The 19,894-nt window shown below is 41.1% G+C and overlaps 1 protein-coding gene across 2 annotated transcripts in view; it reads left to right on the top strand.

The window, feature by feature from the left end:
• SLC7A11 (solute carrier family 7 member 11) overlaps window positions 1-19,894 on the top strand; it is a 57,924-nt gene that overhangs the window by 23,586 nt on the left and 14,444 nt on the right. The gene's annotated exons all lie outside the window — the stretch shown is intronic.

The following is a 19,894-nucleotide window of genomic DNA, read 5'->3' as shown; positions in this document are numbered from 1 at the left end:
CTGTCTCCTGCTAAACCCCCTTTTGATGTCTCATTTTTAAGCCTGAACTTATTTCTTTTATTCCTCTCTGTTAAAGAGCTTCCCGTGATCAGTGTCAGAGGGCCCTGAAGCAACACCAAGTCAGTGTTTGTTCCACTGGGAGCTGTGGTTGCAGCGCTCAGCTTTAATATGCAGTATTTTTAAAAGGAGCCTGAAGTAACTTTATTAACATGAGTAAGTGGAACAACACTGAAATGTAATAACGCATTCCTTTTTTACTTTTACTTTTTAAAATCATGCTTTGCATATGTGTGCTGGCTCAATCGTGATTGCTGTTTGAAATGGAATCTCTGACTAATCCCTGAGGCAGAGCTTTCCTACAATAACCTCATGCAGCCACATCACGTGCGGCTTTGATCTTTTCGATTTTCTTACATTATAAGGATCAGCCCTACTCAGACTGAGGTCATATTGTATTGTCTAAATAATAAGTGAGCGAAGGAACAGTCAGGTCTCTGAAAGAGTATTTGTCACCTGAAAATTGACAGGAGCTGTGTTGCCTGGAGCAGTAAATTTAGAGGACTGGAAATCAAGCGTGTTGAACTTTCAGACTCATTCCTTATACATAGTCTTTGAGCTCATCTGTATTCTTGAGCCTCTGTTCTGTACTTCCAAGAAACAGACCAAGTTATTTCAATCGAGACCCTAGAAGCAGCAGGTGCCTGGCCAGCACTTTCTTCCTCCCTTTGCAGGTGGAGCAGGCTCTGAGGCCGGTGTTTGACTCTGTCAGGGAATTTGACAAGCTGCAGAGGAGGAAATAGTACAGCAGTGTTTTACATTACAGCGCTGCCTTCAGAGCCTCATCAAAGTTGGGGCCAGCTCATGTCAGGCACTGGCCAAAGAGAACCCTGCTTTAAAAAATTCATGAGCCACGTCCTCAGTGTGAGCAGAGGATGAGCCTGAAGGCTTCATGTTATAAAGATTAGGCTCTTGGCGGAAGAGCAAGAATATTATTAAAGTTTAAGAGAAAGGAAACTAAGACTTGAACTCATTAATGACTTAAAGGGTGTCTGTGTCAGTAGTAGGCAACTGCAGGTATTGATTCACAATCCTTCTGGAACCCCAATACCTATTTTTATTTTGGCAATGTAATTTTTGTTAGTGCTGTTGGACTTAAATATTTTTGCTTTAGTGGCGTTCAATTTCAGTTGCATAAAATAATGAACAGGAGATTTTTTATAAGGATATGGATCCTGAAAATATTTTAGAGCAGATAGATTCCTTAGCAGTTACAGTTAAGCAAATCTCCTATTTGGCCTAATCTCTTTTTTTCATTTTTTTTTTCTTTCCCCCCTCTCTTTTCTTTTTTTTTTCCCCCCCTCCCTGTTGAACTATTTCATTTGCAAAAATTCTATTTCTGTTTGTAAAATAACTTTGGTCCAGCCCAAGCAATCTATCATTGTTTAAAAAGTTACACAGTGCAAAGAACATATTATTGAGATGTATAGTGTTTATAAGCTGGGTCTCAGATTGATAAATCATGTCTTGTGCTGTTGAAAAGCCAAGAAATGAATTGCTTTGCTATGACCTTGGGGTCTGAGATTAGTCAGTTTGTCTATTAGATTTTTCCAGTGTTCTTCTCACTTCATTTATTCCTTCTTTTCTAAGGAAGCAAGAAACAGTAGATGTATAGCAAGTCATCAAGGCTTGATGTCATTAGACATTTTGTAAAACGAGGGTTTCAAAGTGTTTGCTGTAATCTGTTTTTATATTGGATTTAAATAATGTGAGTGTCGTGTCTAATTAATCTAAAGTGTACCACCCATTTGTATTAATTAAAGTTGAAAGTCACACTTGGCATCTAGGAGGACCAAGCGAGGCTTTTTCAGGGTGTCTGAGCACCATAGGGATGCAGATGGATGGGAGGAGAATTGCGGCTGAGACACTGATACTCCCCCAGTTCCCTTGTTTGTAGCTGTCTGATTTTGGCACTTCACATTAGGATAAGTCTCCCCTTCCAAAATCAATATCAGGAACTTGGATTGTGCTACTGCTTTCCTACAGTCTAGACCACCAGTAGTTACTCCATGTGCATGATGTGCTCAGTAATCACATTGGAAAACAGTTTAAGTGGTCATTGAGAGGACAAAAGCCACTGCTACCTCTGTGTTTCACTCTTCACTTTTGTTATTTTATAATTTAATGCCAAGCTCTATTCTGAAGCAGAATATTGATGATTATAATCTTAGGAACTGGAAAATGAATGAAGTTGGATACTGATCTCCTTCCAGCTATCCTGTCTGTAATTTGTAACCCTCCTCAGCACTGCTTTTTATTTTGGAAAGAAAGACAATGTAGTTAAAAGCACCAAATGGAGACTCCCGAGATCTGGTCGGGCACAGACTTGCTTAGATAATGAAGAATTATTTCATTTTTTCTTGTCCCATTTCCCTGCTTTCTCTTCTTCCCTCTTTTTTGTATCAGCCTTATGGTGTGAGAGGTACCATGTCCATGCTGCAGTTCGGGAGTATGTATGTTGCTCCAAAGCTGGAGAACCCAGAAACTTTCTTTAGATTTAAAACTGCATCTTCTGCCTGACCCGAAGGCTTTAGCAGGTGGACTAAGCCCTGTGTGTCTCTTCTTTAGGGCACAGTTCTTCTGTAGGGCTCATGTGGTATCAGCAGAACAAGGGAGCATGTAGGTACGTACACAAACCTGACAGCAATTAGCACCTGAGGGTTTTCCCCATGGGGCTACAATCTTTTTTTTTTTTCAAATGAACTTTGGACAAGCTTTCTCACAAAGTAGCTGAGTATAAGCACAAATCCTTTTAAGTCTAAAGCTGGATTCAGATATCCTGCCTTTATGTAGGCGGAGCAGCTTCTCTACCTGGAGATTGAAGCCTTCCTTGTTTTATTCTGTTCCATTTACTCATAAAAGATGCATTTGACTGCAAGTTGTTTTGTTCATGTCAGGCCACAGTGCCAAATATTCAGTGCAGAAATTATAGGATTACATCTGGAGATAATCAGGAGAGACAAATGCTAATCTTTCAGCTATTTTGCAAAGCCCATTTGCTCATGTGAATTCATCAGATTGCCTTAAAGTGAAACTCAGGTCAGTACATTGTGTGTTGAGTTATTTTTCTCTTTTAATATTTACTCTCCATCTTGGAATAAGAATGTTCTATTTAAAACTCTCCAGCTACTTCTAAGTCATTGTTAAAGAAATCGTACTTTTTCTAGTTTTCCTTTTACACCCAGCAGCATAGCAAATTGCCTAAAATTCCATCAGTTCTCTGCTAAGCATCTCAGAAGAAAAGCTTCCCAAACACCAGTGAATGTAACCTCCCTTTCCAGAGTTTAACTGTGCCCTGTGTCAGGGGTAAAATGATAGATTCACAGCCTTCAGACCTATAAGGACCTTTAATGGGGGAAGTGAATCTCCTGAATACAGAAAAGAATTTACCAGACCAAGTATCCTACTTACACAGAATCAAGAATGGGTTCTGCTATTTGTGAAGTATATAAAAAAGAATTTAATTAAGTCTGCAATTCAGTAGCATTTGTGTGTTTTTGAGAGGGAGAAAGAGATCATTATTAGATCATAGGGGAGCTAGTTCACCGGCATGAAATTGGTCTTGATAAAATGAACTTGCTTTTACTTTTGCTCTTTCTCTAAGCTTATTAACTGCTGGCTGCTTGCGTGCCTCACATCATCAACTCATTCATTATAGTTTCTTATTATAAGGCTGATAATTCATTTCTGAAGCTAAGCTTTTCAGTCTTGGACGCATGTTTTTAGATGGTTTGGATTTCTGAAATCTCAGTATGGAAATACATTTTTGCACTTTTTTTCTCCTTTTGCTGCAAGCTGGAGATTCTCCTAGAGTGGGACCCAAATATTGTGAGTTGTTTTGTTCTTATTTATCATCTTTCTCTCTCTCTCTCTCTCTCTTTTTTTTTTTTTTTTTTCCTTTTCAGTAAACATCTTGTTTGGTAGAAGTTAATTGGCAGATAACTCGATAGTTTTTTCCTGATTTCTAAAGCATCTGTACTGCTATGTGCAGTGCCTCTGTGGTGTCCTTGAAGCCCAGCTCTGGGGCTGGATGAGCAGTGTCTGTGGCTCAACCTGGCAGGCTGCAGTGCTCAGCCCCTGGCTCCTGCCAAGCTTCCCTGTGTGTAATACCCAAAGGCCTCAGGTACAGCATCAGGCTAAGAAATGCCTGACAAAATATTTTGTGGGAGGCAATGCAGTTTTAGGCGTGACATGATATGCTTCATAAATACAATTCATCGTTTGGAAGGAGTAATTATTACTTAATTTGTAGTTGATTCCAGCTAATTTTTGCTGATGGTTTGGGGCAGCTTAAATTCTAAGCTAATTGCAGAGTGTGGGGGACTGAACAAGCTGCTTGGCCAGCTGTGATGTCAGCCTAGGAATGGTAGTATTGCAGCTGGGGAAATTTTCTTGCAAGTGCTTCCTAATTCCTAGTGGGAATGTCAGTAAATCAATAAGGAATAATGCACATTTATAAAAGCAGACAGACTTCCTTCAGGACATACTGCTGTGCATGTCAGTGAGTGGAGATTTTAGAGTCATGAGTGAAAGGATTTGGAAGAAATTGCCCATGCTAGAGCAGCAGATGCTGTGGTAGGTTCAGCTGAGTTCTGCCTTCAGCTTTTACTTCTCTCTCTTCTCCAGCCCCCGCAGGAGACCTGCTGTAGATGGCCTAGACTTCACAAGCTGTTACTTCTCTGAGGATGGATGCAATTAAGCGATTTATGAGACGTACAAATGTTTGGAGGGCTTCAGAGTGCTTGTAAGCCATGCTTGGGAGCTGTCTGTGATGGGGTTTGGTGGGAGTTACTGAATCCCCAGAGTGTTTTCAACCACCTGGAGTGAAGAAAGGATACTGTGACTGTAATTGTTGGTAGCTTGAATTAAAACAGGGAAAAGGTCAGGATGGAATTGAGATTGGTGACCCAAATTAAAATCCAAGTGATTTTTTTTTTTTTTTTTTTTAAATCTTCAATTGCACTGAACTAGATTTTTAGATTGGGTAACATTAGTTACCCCCATAGTCTTGCAGCACAGATGTTTGGCACTACAGTTTTCAAGTGTTTCAGCAAAGTAGCTACTCTAAGTAATACCTCATAACAACTGAGGATGTGAATTCAGCCCTTTAATTTTTGTTTTTCCTGTTAGAGGCTATTGAACGCAAATTTCTCTACCACACCTGGGTGACCCTTGCCCTAGGGATGCAGTGTTGCCTTCTGGATAGCAGTCAACCTGGAAAATAGGATATGCCATGCAACATGAGCTTGCAGTGGTTGACACCACATACACAAAGACTCTGCCAGGCTGGATCCCCTGCCTTGTCTCTGACGTGCACTTTTTGCTTTGAATTCACCTGAGCAGTGCAAGCAGACAGCTGAAGGACTAGGAGGATGGGATGAGTCATGGCATCAACTCACCTGCCATCTGGAATAGGGATCAGAGGGAGAAAAGGCTTCAGCAGCAGGGATAACACATGCTGTCCATTTCACCAGGCACTATCAGGTAGCTGCTGCATGTATGCATTGCTTTCCAGAGTGTGCACATTTTCCTTGTACATTTAGTTGGGGACTGACCTCATGGGTGTTATCACCATTTGTAATGGCTAGTCATGTGCGTGTAACATGCATTCAACAAACATTGCTATTTCTATTTCCTTTTCCCTTGTGTGCTTCTGTTTCTTTCTCCAGCCCATCTCTGATGATGCTTATATCCTCTGGGGCAATTCCATGCCATGAAGAGGAGAAATGATCTTTGCCTGAATTTTTCAGGCCCTGATACTTGTGTAATTTATGGCTGCTTTTTAAACACTAGTTTAGCATTTGAACTGGTTCAAGGGACAGCCAGTCTTTCTGTCCTCTACTTCATTAGAGCTACCTGTGACCGGTCAGGAAGTGTAAATGAGAAAAGAGACTGATGTAATCTGTGGTGTCTGTAAAGGCTTCAAATATATACCTTGATCATTAATTAAGGCAATAAGGATGTCTCATAAAATTGCAGTTGGGAAGACTAATAATTCACTATTGAATGAAGAAAGGCAAGGTCACTTGTATAATTACCTCTTCTAACATTTATATTCCTGGTACGAAATGCTCCTACTCACACAAAAGTCGAGGTGACAGCTGTGGAAATATTCAGGACTGGGAGACGTAACTTTGACAGCTTAAGCTTTGAGGTCATAATAAAGGAAAGCATAGTTGTCTTTTCTGTTAGTTTGTTCTGCTTTATTTTCCTAGTGTGAGCATTTCAAACAGTCAGAGCTAACTTAGAGCACATGGATGCCTAAGGAAGGGTGATGGGCAAAATGGAAGAAGAACAAAGATGAATGCTGTGGATGTAGGGTTCAGTATTACTGTGCTGCCTTTTAGCTGTGGATATTTGTATTGAAATTAATAGAGCAATTTCTATTCACTTTCTCCTAATTGTCTGACGTAGTATCCGATTCTAATCCCTTCCATATTTTAAGAATGTAATAAAGATATTGTAAATGGTTTTAGCAATGAAAACAGAAAGGTAGTCAGCTGCTTGAGAAATCAGAAATGTTCAGCAAACATCACTGGAGGATGGAAGGAAAAAAAGTGTGGAAGGTATTTAGGGAGGTCAGGGCCATACTGCTGTGCTGACACAGCTGGTGATGGCTGTGCTTCTCTGGGGTGTGAGAGGGGTGGTACAACCACCTTTCTTTTAAGGCATCATCTATATTAAGGAAATGCTTCCTTTGCTAGATTTGCTCATGTTTACTTGGATTCTGTGGTTTAAGACAAAAGCCCAACTTGAAATGAGAATGACTGAAATCTCTCAGAATTCTGGAATCAGCAAAAACTTTCTGAAGATTATTTGTAGTCCTACAAATGCATCAGTGTGGGGTAATCTCTTCTGTGTGTGTGTGTGGGGGGGGGGGGCAGTTGAAGATATTGTTACATCCTGATTTTAACAAGTGACTGACCCTGCCAGTTTGATGCTGAGGATGTAAGTTGTGACCAGGCAGAGGTGAAGCTATTGTCCCAAGGCAAATACTCACACTGTGGTGGATACTGAAGAGGCAAGCCCACAGCCTGGCCTCTCATCCTCTGCTGAGCTCTTTCAAGGAAGCAGAACTCAAGGACCTCAGCTGGTGCTGTTGGGCCTCTCCTTGTCTTGCTAGGGGGCTCTTGGTTGGCACAGAACCCCCCAAGAGACTCAAAGAGCTTTGCTTTTTTCCCAAGAGTTTTACAAACTATTGGTGTCTTTGGGCATAACAAGAAGGTGTGTGTCCATGTTTGCATCAGCACTGGGAGGCGGCTGCCCAGCCTGTTGCTGTGGCTGTGCAGTGTTTGCTTTGCCCCGTGTCACATTGCTGCTGAGCGGGTTGCCTGCTCCAAGCCCTGGCGGCCCACTTGGCATGCTGATGTGATAACCTGCTGAGTGCAAGGTGTGTTTGCTTTGCTTTTTGCCTTCTCTGTTTGTTTATGTGAATCATTGTTGCTGTGAATCAGCCCTGCTAGAGAAGTAAAACAAATGTTTATTCACAATCTCCCTGGGTAGTTGGCAATATCCTAATCTGCTTTAACAGCAGGCTCATGTAATGTAACAACTAAACAACGTAACCTTCTGAGTTTCCACTGCCTTGCATTTTCCTTCATTTTCCCCACTTTGGCACCCAAAATATATGCAAGCCTCCTCTTTCTCTGGGGAACACACAGCCCCAGATCCACAGCTGTGCACATATAGGAGGATGACGGCACATGTGAACTCAGAGCTCCTTCACAGGATATTCATTGCAGGAATAAAAGCCATTTGCAAGAATTATGCTGTATTAAAGCTTTAAAGGTGTAAAACCAATTCAGTTGTACTGGAGAGATCACAACTCAGGTTTAAGCTAGTGAAGGCCTTGGACTTTTGTTGGCCCTTTTTGTTCATTTTTGGGGTTTTTAAGCAGGTTTGTCTTGGTGGCCTGTCTGAATTCACTAGAGAAGAGTTAAGAGGGCAGTGCATTTATGGTAGATATGAAAGCGAGTATACTCACCACATCAGCTAACCAGACAAGATCAAACAGTGTCCCAGTAGGAATCAGATAAACTTAAGTCTATAGACTTACAGCGTCAGCTACAGCACAGTGATATGATTTGTTAACGTCAAACATACCAGCCCAAATCAACAAGTGCTTTGGCTATCTAAGAATTACTGGTTTGGGAACCAGTTTTTCATTCAGCTTTGATGACCTGCATGTTTGTATACTAGTGCAATGCAGGAAAACCTCGATTGTACCAGCTGATAACTGCTATCAGGTTGCACTTCAGGCTGGCAGCCAGATAAGGTAACAAAGCATACAGGGACTTGGCATGTTCTGGAGCCTGCCCTTTGATATAGAGTGCAATTTTGCAACTCTCCAACTCTCTTCTTGTTCTTGAGTACTACTATGTAGATCACATAGATAAGAGGAAACCTGTGACCTAGGCTAACAACTTTTTTTCCTGTTACTTGCAAAAGCAAGCCAACACCTGCTACCTAAGGGTAGCAGAGACTGCTGGGACAGCTGATGCTGAGACAGCTTAATGGCCTGTGCTCGATACAACTTTTCCTGGTTGCAGAATTGGAAGAGTTTCTTTGTGCCCCCCTTGCTCCCCTTTCCCTTTAGCGCTGACCCCCAGAAATGATAACACATGTAGGCCTAAGCCAATGTTCAGTGTTATGTCAGAATCAGTAGCAGCCTCTTGTATGCCATTTATAGCAGCCTTTTACTGGAGCACCATCTTAAACATCTATAGGCTTTTTGTTTGTATAAAACATAAGTTGCAGAACACAACACAAATAAAGTAAATAACTACTAAAATACTGAGGGTATTGTGTTCTTTATTGTCCCCAGGTGTATAAGAAGTGACGTACAGAACTTCATAGTCTGTAATTACCATGTGCCATGTCATCAAGGATATTTATCCTTTAGAACAGCCTAGTCAAAGCATCAATAGCAATGGTATCTTCATACATGAGAAATGATGTGTATTTCACTTACATCAGCTAGCAGAGCAACTTACTCAATGTTTATGCTGTCTTATTTGTTCAGCTTTAATGAGAAGTGGAATTGCTGACTTGTATTTAAGTTATACTGCAGTTGTATCAAAACAAGACCATTTGGCTTTGTGCCTCTTTCCTGTAGATGAACGTCTCCCACTCTGTGTGATGGCAGAATTTCCATCAGAGAAGGCTGTAGGCTCCTCTTACCCAGTGAGTGTTGAGATTCATGTTCCTCTGCATACCTCTTCCCTACACAGTAGTTGCTTTGTGTGTATGCCTATGGGTTTGCTGATAATTTGGAAGTGGGTTGCTTACTGTGTAGCTTGTGTTTTGATATTTGGTTTTGTGTTTGCTGGAAATTTAAATATGTGATGACAGAGATATTTTATTTAAGTGAAGGAAATGGTTAACTAACATCCCATAAGGGTTTTCAATCATTTAAATTACAGTGTAGCCTGTATCCATGATCTGTAAACTAAGTGGATTTATATAAGACTATAATGGCTTCAGAGGATCTGTGAAGTGAATAATCTGCATTTTACAAGTTGCACTGCTGTGGTCTATTATGTCAATCCTCATTCACTTGTAGCGCTTGTTGTTGAGCAAGTACTATTATTTGCATCTTCACCTTGTCATTATGTTTTCTTCATTGCAAGAAATATGGAGTATATAATAACAGTATTTAATTTTTGAAGTATGATGGAATGAAGTGTCCCTTAGAAGGATGGTTTTGATATCATCATTTGAAAGGATCTAACAGCAATGGAGAAACTCCCACCATAGGTCATGAGAATGGTTAGAGAATAGCAGCACTCCGGTATGACAAGAGGTTTATCTTGTGTTGGAATTATTTTAGTGAAAAAAGAATCAGGCTCATCCTATCATGAAGGACAAGCGTTTCTATTTTTTCTTCGCATTTGCTTACTACAGAACAACAACAGCAACAGCAAAAACAGCTGCTAAATAAGAACAGATGAATGTAAATATTTATCCACAAAGATAATTAAATTGCATTTCCTTGAGTGAAACTTCATTGCAGAATAAGCTTCTTGTGGGTCTAAGGTATTTTTTCTAGGCTTGCTTTTAGGTGTGAATGTTAGAGGGGCTGGTGCTGGCCAGTGTTCTATGAAGTGCCAGGGCACAGGGCTTCTTGGTGGCACCATTACACAGCTTTTTAATGGGCTGATATTGAGTGAGACTAAGAGACCACATAGAAAGGTCTGAAAAAAACATCATTGTCACTTTGTTTTAAGATTTTAGCTTGAAAGAGTAGCATCTGATTGACAGAAAGTACATTGGACTGTGTGCAATTGCAAAGATCCATCTTAAAAAAAAATATTCTAAGCCTCACTGACCATACTGTCTGAGATCACTGAAAAAGAATAATTCTGGATAGTTCATATCACGATCTGATTTGAAAGACCTTGAAGGAGTTGGCATTTCAGGAGGGTTTTAATACCTTTATGTACTTTGTACCTTAAGTACCTTCAACACCTTACACCTTAAATATAAGCCTTTAAGGCTTAGACTTGAGAGCCCCAGCTTGAACACAGAAAATGAAAATTGAGCTTCACCATTGATTTTGAAAATTTTATATGCATATGCTTTTCTTCTCCTGTGCATGTGATTGTAGTTCAATTATTATGAATTTTTAGTGAGAAGCAATCAAGCTAATAAAATAGAAAAGTAGATATTCCCATTTGAAGTCTGTTCAGTTGCCTCCGGTTACTGTACTTAGGAAAGGCACATTTCAGCTCACGCTTAGTATTGGATGAATTTCTCTTCTGTGTCAGAACTCTGTCATTTTGTGGAGTTGTTTCAATGTGCTGTCCCATGTCTGGGGCCCGTCTCCTGGTCTGACCTTAGTTGGAGCCTCATTTCCTTTCTTACCGCATGGCAAAATATCTGCCTGCCAGACAGCCCCTTCTTAGCAATGCAGTATTGTTAAGAGCTCTCCTTTTAATTTCATTTAAGCCCTTTTATAGCTTTAAAATTCTAATGCTGCAAGGCACCCACAGTTGCCATTTTTCTCATTTTGAATTCCTTCAGCAGAAGAGCCTGCCTTGGTAAATGATATTTCAGTTTCCATGGAGCTCCTTATTACAAGTAGCTGCTCTTTTCATCACCGGACGGTGCAATTTCCATTCATGCCGAAATATCAATGGTAACATACAGCAGCAAATTGTTCCTTCATGATCTTTGGCATTGTGGAAACTCTCCTGCTCAAAATTAAATGTCAGGGAATTCAACAAGTATGAAAAATCCGATTCCTTTCAGAGACACACATGCAGACACACGCTCCTCCCTCCACCCCTCTGTTCTCCTCAGCGTTTGTCTTATGTTGCTCCCATACGGCGTCATTAATATGCTAATGGCAATGCTTCATTAGAAGTTCAGATGCCGGATGAGGGGCAGCATTCCCTTTTGTATCCACATCAGGAGCTGGGCGAGGTGCTTGGTATGCAGGCTGCTTGTCGACGGGCTCTGAATTCCCGTGGTTCATTTCCAGAATGATAGCAAATGCACCAGCCCTTTCCCTTGCATTACTCATGGTGTCGCTTCGCCATTTACTGTTCCATAAATCAGAAACATATGTCCTCGGTATAGACAATAGAAATACATACAGAGTAAGGCAGTGCTCTGCTTTCACCCCAGCCCCGTTACCTGCAATTGCTTGGGTACCTGTGGGAGTACAGGAAGGGTGCTGTGACAGGTGGTTTTAGTGGGAATCCAGCTGCAAGCACCATATTTTCTTTCTTGGCATTAACATTATTGTTATTTGGTAGCTGTTCCCTGCTGGCTTAATTTTCGGAGCTATGGGGCCTTGTCAGCCCATTTCCCATCTCTAGTGCCTTGTTTGTACTGCTGAATCCCACTCCAGCTACTGCCAGCTCTGCCTGCTGCTCTCGGTGCCTTATGGGAAATGGTTCTGTAGGTCCATAGCTCTGCAGATTGGGAAATGTGTAGGGAGCTTCAGGAGACGCCTCCTTTACTGCTAGAAGTGATTCTGCCTGGAGAAAGTCGACCCCATTCATAAAATCAGATGCTCAGAGATTTAATAGTTTCAGACTTCCAGGACAACCTCCTGTAATAGATAAAACCACTTTTAATAGGCAATTATCTCTCGACACCCTTCTTATTACATTTATTTTAAGTCTGGCAGTGAGATATGTTTCTGTGTGGAAGAGTTAAGAGGAAGTTAGAGCTGAGATCCTGTGCTAGATAATGCAGGTTGGAGGGAGAGCCTGGAAGTGCTGCCCTGCTCCACTCCCCTGCATTTCCATATGCGATGGAAATGATAGTCCCAGCTGGTTGTTTTATTTTTAGCATCTCGTGTCAGGTTGGTGGTTATAGCTCCCTTGCCTCCAAGCAAGCACTGTGATTTACTATTGCTTCTCATCATAACCTCCATGACTGGCAGGGCTGTAAGCACTGCCAGCAAATATGCCTCAGAAGAAAATACAAAGCCAGAGTTTGTGAAAGAGCAGAGGTGCTCCCTTCATCTCCTTTCTGAATGTGAGCTAAGCAATACAAATAAAATCTGAGTTTTTGGGCCTCAAGTGAAAAAGGTTCCAAGCTTCCTAGAGTACATGAAAGTTTCCTACCAGGGAAATAAATAGAACATGTCAAAATACTGACACTTTTTAGGGAACAAGGAAGTCATTTATCAAAATCATGATTGAGAGCCTGGCAGTGACAATATATTTGTATTTGAATTCTCTGAGCCTAGACTTTTATTTGAAAGGCAAGCTTTTGTGGAAGAGAGTGGCAGACACTGTTTTAATTATGGGTCCAACCTAAAGCACGCCTTTCTTGCCATACCCTAGATTATTGACACTGTCTCTAAAGGTGAGCAGCTGCCATCCATGAAAGATCTGAGGATCATCACTCATTTTGGGCTGTGAAATGCTGAGCATGGATCCCTCGGAGATCCTGCTCAACTGCTTCCAGGTTTCTCAGGCATCTGACTTTTCTCCAATGCTGAGCTCCCCTGGGCAAGCCTGGCCCATGCTGGGGTGAGCAGGGCTGACTGTTACAAGGAGAAAGAAAAGCTAGCTCAGATCCTTTGGACCTGTAGGTCCTCCAGAAGGATGTGATTTATGGTCAAGTTACAGTGCAAAATGAAAGCCAGGTTTGTTTATTTATACATCTCTCAGAAACGGTCATAAACTTTGTACAGTAAGATTGCAAATGGAGCAATCTAGAAACACTAGATACTGACACCCAAGGGATATATGGAGATGGTTTATCAAAGAGCTGAGTGAGAAGTCACAGGAGGATGATTTATATCTTAGGTTTCAAGTCTATTTTATTTCTTTTTATTTATTTATTTATTTTTTTTCTTTCAGATGTATATTTCTTAAAATTTAGGCCTTGTTTTACTTGCATTCCTTGTCATGTTAGCAGCTCTGTTTTCCTCCTCTTGTGTTTATTCCTTGGTTAAGAATACCTAATGCTCGCTGTGAAGGAAATGTGTATAGGAAAGCAGAGCCAGTGTATCTAATACTTAGTGTTGTAATCTCAAAAATCCTTTGTGGATTTTGCTGTTATCCTTAATACCTGCTGTATTTTACTGGTTTTCCTTGGGACAAATAGGAGCTATCCACTCCATAGGAAATGACTCAGGATCCTGCCTGAATGTCTAGTGTCTCCTTAGCTAGCGGTCCAAGTTTCAGATGAATCAGTTCTGATCCTCAAAGAAAGTTATTTTGTAAAAGACATTGGCTTAGCAAGTTAGGACTTGGGCCTGGATATAAATGATTTCTATGCTCAGGTGAGATTTGGCTCACCATAGCCTGAGTGGGTTTGTGATATGACTGCAGCCACATTCAAATCTCTGTTTAAAGAAAACAAATCACACTGCTAATGAAACAATTAGCCTTAGGCTAATTAGCCAGGGCTGTCACCAGGTTGGCTGGAATAAGATGTTACGGTAAACAGTGCTAGTCTGTGCAGTCGGTACCTTTCTAGGCATTAAGTTTTAGTCGAGAGAGTATTTATGCTAATTCACATTTTAGGAAACCCTGCTGGAAGGGATACTGAAAACATCTGAGAAGTTAATAAAATCTCCTGCCCTGCCCAGCACACTTACATCACAGTTTGACCTCTCAAAGTCAGCTGGCCATAGAAGACCCCTTTTATGAACTGTAACCAATTATAATCCAAACCTGTGAAGTCAAACACCAGGAAGAAAGCAAGTAATTAGACACAGCAGAAACCTTTTTCTTCTCTTGCAAGGTGATAGAAAGTGAGATGGGTTTTAAATGCAGACTGCGGCTTGATTCTTCACTCTATTATCCCGATGTCATGCTGCTGCATCTCTGCAGATGTCAGAGGTACAGAACCAGGGCATCAGAATGGAGACGGAAGCCCTTCGACTGGCACCCCAGCAACAGAAACGAAAGTGCTGCTAATAGCCACTCTCTCCTTTTTCATTTCTCCCCTGGGAAATTGCAATCAAAAGAAGATAAAGACAAGTCACATAATTTAATAGTGGCTGCACTGCAAGCCCATTGGCAGCGCTTCCAGTCTGGAACAGAAAGCTGGGGGGGCAGCAAAGGGAGAGATGCAGGGATCTGTTGAGGAGAATGCTTGGTTCAATAAACAAAATAATAATAGTTATTTCTAAAACCAGTAATTGCTAAGAACCATGTTAGCCTTTACAGATTTGTGGACTCAAGATGTGATGTGATGATATCATACTTTCTGCCTCTATATTCCTACCTTTGATTCTGTCCTGGGAGGTGGCCTCTATTTATATTCTGCATCTTCCTTTTACTCCATTTATTGTAACCGATAGATGTGAGGTTGTAATTTCCCCCCACACTGATGTGTTGAGAACCATTCGATCCCTTCAGTGTGATGGGATGTCTTGTAGGCACTGCTTTTGTCATAAAGAGGCAAGTAAGCGTGTGTCAGATCCTACTGCTGTGTTGCACAGGATTCAGAGTCACCACTGTTCACGATCACCTGGGAATGCTTGGAGATACAGATCAGTGCCGGTACACAGTATTTACTAAGTTTGTATGCTTTCTTCTCTTGCAGTGAAGTCCTCAGAACATTAAATCACCAGGGTTCTCTTTGCTGCCTTCTGTACCGTATGTGGTTATTTTTTTTTCCAATACTGGGATGTACTTGTGACTTATTCCACCAAGCCTTGGCCCTATGGACTGTGCGATGGATGATTAGATTTTAGGAGTGCCAAAATCTGGAAACAGTTCAATTGGAAAATTGCTTAACAGATTGCAAATGGTGAATAAATTATTGCACAAGGGAACTTTTGAGAAGGATCTTCAAATTCCCGTGGTTGTAAATTTCTGACTAAAGAAGTGCAGAATATATAGGCTTGTGCTCATGAAAACCAAATCCCTTCCTGGAATCCATGCAAAAGAATTAGGACTTCTCCACTCTTCTTCTTTTACATTTAAATACAACAGAAATTCACAATTACCGCAGTGCAGTAAAGATGCAGTTGATCTAATATAACTTTACCAGCAATTATTTCATTTGTTTAGGTCCTCTTACTTATGTTTTCTGATCGGGTTCCATCAATGCAGTTTTTCTCTAGGGCAGCCGCCTCAGACCAAGTATTTGTAAAACTGAAATTTAAAGTGCATTCAGGGGAATGATTTTGTCATGGCCTCTAAACAGCACAGGATGTGGTGACAATGTATTTGGTACTTGTGACCTCAGCTGAATCTGTGGGGCATATTTTGGCGGTGTGCTTGTCGTTTCATAGAAAGATCAGTCTGCAGTGGTCACAGCTCTTAGCACTTACTGTTTGTTGTTATAAAATTTGTCATTAAGCTGAGCTATGAGCTGTAAACTTCTGGGAATGTTCCTCAGCTGATTTATTGACATTGTTCTTCCTATCCCCAGGTTCTCACTTTCGATTTCTTTTTATTTCCCCCCACCTTTTATTTATTTATTTATTTTTACTTCTTACTCAATCTTCCCTGTGTGTTTCTCTCAAAAATATGTGTGTGAGGTGGTGTGGTGTCAGAGTAGATTATCGGAAGATCTATAGTTCTGCAACACCTAGGGTCAAACCCAAACTGCAGTGGATATCCTGATTGACTGAACCTGTGCCCTGGCTCTGGGGCCTTTTCAGACTTGAGGAGAGAATTTATTTCCAGGCCACAGAGCAGAGCTCAGCAGTACACTGCAATGTGTTTCAGCCCTGCACAGTCACATGTGGGACTGGTTGTATTGCTGATACTACATTTCTTTGTGATAGTAGACACCTCTGTGACTTTTGTTCTGGGGAGCAAAAGGTAGATGTGACCTGTGCTTAAACTGTCATGATCCTTCATCACAATTACTTTGTATGTAGGGGAGGAAGGGAAGATTTGGCTTTGAATAGTCGCTAGGGGGTGGTGAATCTAAAAATGTGTAGAGATTCAATTCAGTTTTAATTACCATTTAAAAACTTCCTTCACTATCTAAACCTCGTTTCATTTGAAAAAGACTTCTAGTGATGTTGTCAATACTTTCCCTGCTCAGGTCTCCCCAGAATTCCTTCCTTTTGATACTGATCTTCTTTGAAGTATCAGAGAAGCAGCATGCCTGAATGCCATTTTGGTGCTAACGCACAGGCCAGTTCCAAGGCATCCACACTTGAAGTTCTACTCAGAAAAACAGCTACCTTGAGAATGATTTCTCTTGATTTTGAAATGCATTGAGATTTTACTCTGAGATGAAATGCAAAAGGAAAACGCTGCCCTGCAGTAACCAGCGAACACTTCAGTGCAAGTTCAAGTCCTGGGTCAGCTTTGTACAAAACAAATATGTCAGTCTTCCATGTCTGAGCATAATGCTGTGGTTTTTAAGCCATAGGCCATCCTGAGGTGTGTCTGAGTTGGACAAGAATTTGTCCTGGCTCTAAGACTTTTTTTCCAAAGAAATGTCATACTGAAATGGTTCAGTTTCCTGTCAAGACTTTCAGCTTCAATGAATGAAAAACTTCATTCGAAAGTGAGAAATACTTTCTTCCTTGAATTTCCTAACTCACTCTAGTCCAAAACTGTTGTCTACCCATATGACAGTAATGAATTCGCAGTGTATAAGAAATGTGACTTACTGGCTTGCTAACAGCTTGTGTTGCATTTGGTTCATATGACAGAGAACTGAAAAGGTGAAATCTATATAGCTGGAGGTAATTTAATGGAGAATAGACTTGGGTCTGATTTTTCCTGATTTCGAAGAGGATTTGGAAGCCTAGGAGAGCAGATAAAATACTAGAAAAACCTATACAGTGATCTTCTGGCATAACAGTTAACGTACAGTGTAGTACCTGTAGTTGACAGCAGTAAGTTTGATGGTATCCTGCTGCAGACTGGGAAGTGCTTCTTGAATTGGAAGGATAGGAAAGTGTGGTCAGAGCTGTCACTTAACAGCAATGCAAAGGGTTTGCACCTCTCTCTGTGTCTTCAGATGAGTCAAGAACCAAGTATAAATCTGAAGTGTCACCGAGAAGCAAGGCATGCTATAAGCCTCACTCCTGAAGTCCTGAACATGGCCTTTAACTTTCCTGAAATCTGTCATGGAGGGCAGCTTCCAAGCAGCCCTGGGCTGGCTGTGTGCAAATGTGCTGCATCCGTCCCAGAGGCACTCATGCCAGGGGACAAATAGAGCCACAACCTGAGCATGCTTTGCTCAGAAACTTGCAAGCAGCAACACTCCTTGTGCTGCTCCAGGCATGAGTTGGGATCTCTGGGCTTCTTAATGAGCTGACTACTTCAGGCTTGCTTTGTTATTCTGCTTTACTTTTTCTCCTCAATGTTTTATTTTTTATTTTTATTTTTATTGTGGATTTTTTGTTGCTGTGGTTACTATCAGCATCCGGTAGTGCTCCTCAGAATCGTGAGGCAGGACTCTGTGCTGGGAATGTTTGTATTTGGAAGCAAGTGGCTTTTTTGCACTGCTATTTTATTTTTGAGGAAGTGAGGCTGGGATTTAAGTCAGAAGAAAGTATGGCGGCTGGATTTTGGAGCTGGTTATAATAGACAAAGACAGTTTCTTAAGTTTGACACAGTGTGCTTCAGTAATTCAAATGATATTTGTGAAAATAGTGCAAATTTGCTGGTTTTGGTTAGAAGCACATTTTAAGGCTGGAATGAGTGCTGACCTACTCAACAGCACCATGGTTGAAGCATTTGTGGTGCAAAAGATATTAAAATGCCTTTTTTGAGGGGGCTTCAAACCATGCATTCCTACTTTGAATCAGATTCTAAGCAGATCTAATTTCATTTATACTAAGATCAAGTTAGAAATATAACCAAGCTGGCTGCAGAATATCTGGCAGCTGAGCCACAAAAATTTTGCACAGCTGTGTTATGAACACACAGTTCTGCAATATTTCTTGAGTTGGTAACTTGGTGTTTTTTTCTGGCAATAAAACACTTCTATCCTGGTCTTTGCCATGGCCTAGTCCACCATTAATGAGCATATGTTACAAACTGATTCCTTCCAGTTTTTTTATCTGAGAGGATGGGCCTGAGGTAGCACTGATATTGTGTCCAGATTTGATATTGCAGTACAGCGTGATCTTGTGTAACTGGGTTAGCTACAGGGGTTCGCACCATGATTGCTAAGGTGGGCATGATGTGCAACTGTGATGCTACCCCACTTTATTTATATATTCAGTTTAGAACTTCTTTTCCAGCTTTATTCAGGCATACTAATGGCAAGGGTTTCTCTGAGAAGTAAGGATTAGGAGTGAAGAGGATCATTAAATTTTGACCCTGCTGTGTTTCTTTAGGGGAAAAAAAAAAAAAAAGTGAAAATAATGCATCTTAGTATTGGCTTTCAAACTGCCTTCTCCTTTAGGTAAATACACTAGTCCTTTTGCACTGTACTTCTGTTATACCACAGTTCCTACTTCTTTCTCTTCCTACTTCTAGCTGGTCAGATGACCTTCATAGCAAAGTCTGCTAGTTGTAGCAGCCTTAACACCTCTTCAGCCTCTTGGAATAGGTAGCCAAAGTGAACTGTCTGTGAGGCAGCAGCTCTCAGCTCAGGTCTGGTGAAGTGCATGTGCTGGGTCTTTCAAACTGCACTCCATGGCCTTGGAATCAAAGTACCTGGTGTTGGTTCCTGATCTGAATTCCTACAGATATCATCTTGGCCTAGTGATGGCATTAAGTGGAAAGAAGTATGCTTTAAACATCTAAAAAAAAGCTTTGTTTTCCTAACCTGATCATTTACCTACAGTGTGCTTGCTCATGCCTCTATTTTTCTTCTTTAAAAAAGATATAACTCTGCTTTTCTATTTTGCTGAATGTGAGGATGTATTCTGTATCAGTCTGAATTTATCATTTGTGCTATTGATTTTTTGTTTTGTTTTGTTTTGTTTTTGTTTTTGACTAAGATGTCAGAGGCTTTGTGCTGATTGATACAAGTAGTACAGAATGGCACAAATTCATGCTGTTCCTATCTCTGTACCTCACTCTACTCTCAGGTATCCCTGAAAAAATGATGGGGAGAACAAAGGCGTGGTGAGGGGTACAAGGGAAGAACTGCATAGGGAGGTGAGGGCAGATGTGCTGGATGTCTTGGCATGCAGGGGAAGGTATCAAACCACCCCTAAGTGTGTTGCCAGGTTTGGAAAGCAATGCCCAACTTTGGCACCTGTTGGAAATGGCACGGCAGTTGCCCTCCTGACAGGCAAAGTGCTGGGTCACCCCGTCCATGTCATCCATGCTATTGCTGGTTCCAGCATTAAGACCTGCTGCTTTACCATTGAGCTCAGTCTGAAAAGAAAATGTGCCACTCATCTTATATGGGAGATATGGAACAATGACCTCTTGGGATCCCCAAAGGATTCCTCCCTCTTTGCCATGAAACTCTTTACTTTGTCTAGATG

The sequence above is a fragment of the Coturnix japonica genome, chromosome 4, assembly GCF_001577835.2.
Source record: "Coturnix japonica isolate 7356 chromosome 4, Coturnix japonica 2.1, whole genome shotgun sequence".
In the NCBI taxonomy this organism is placed as follows: Eukaryota; Metazoa; Chordata; class Aves; order Galliformes; family Phasianidae; genus Coturnix; species Coturnix japonica.
This window is presented reverse-complemented; position numbering and strand designations above follow the sequence as displayed.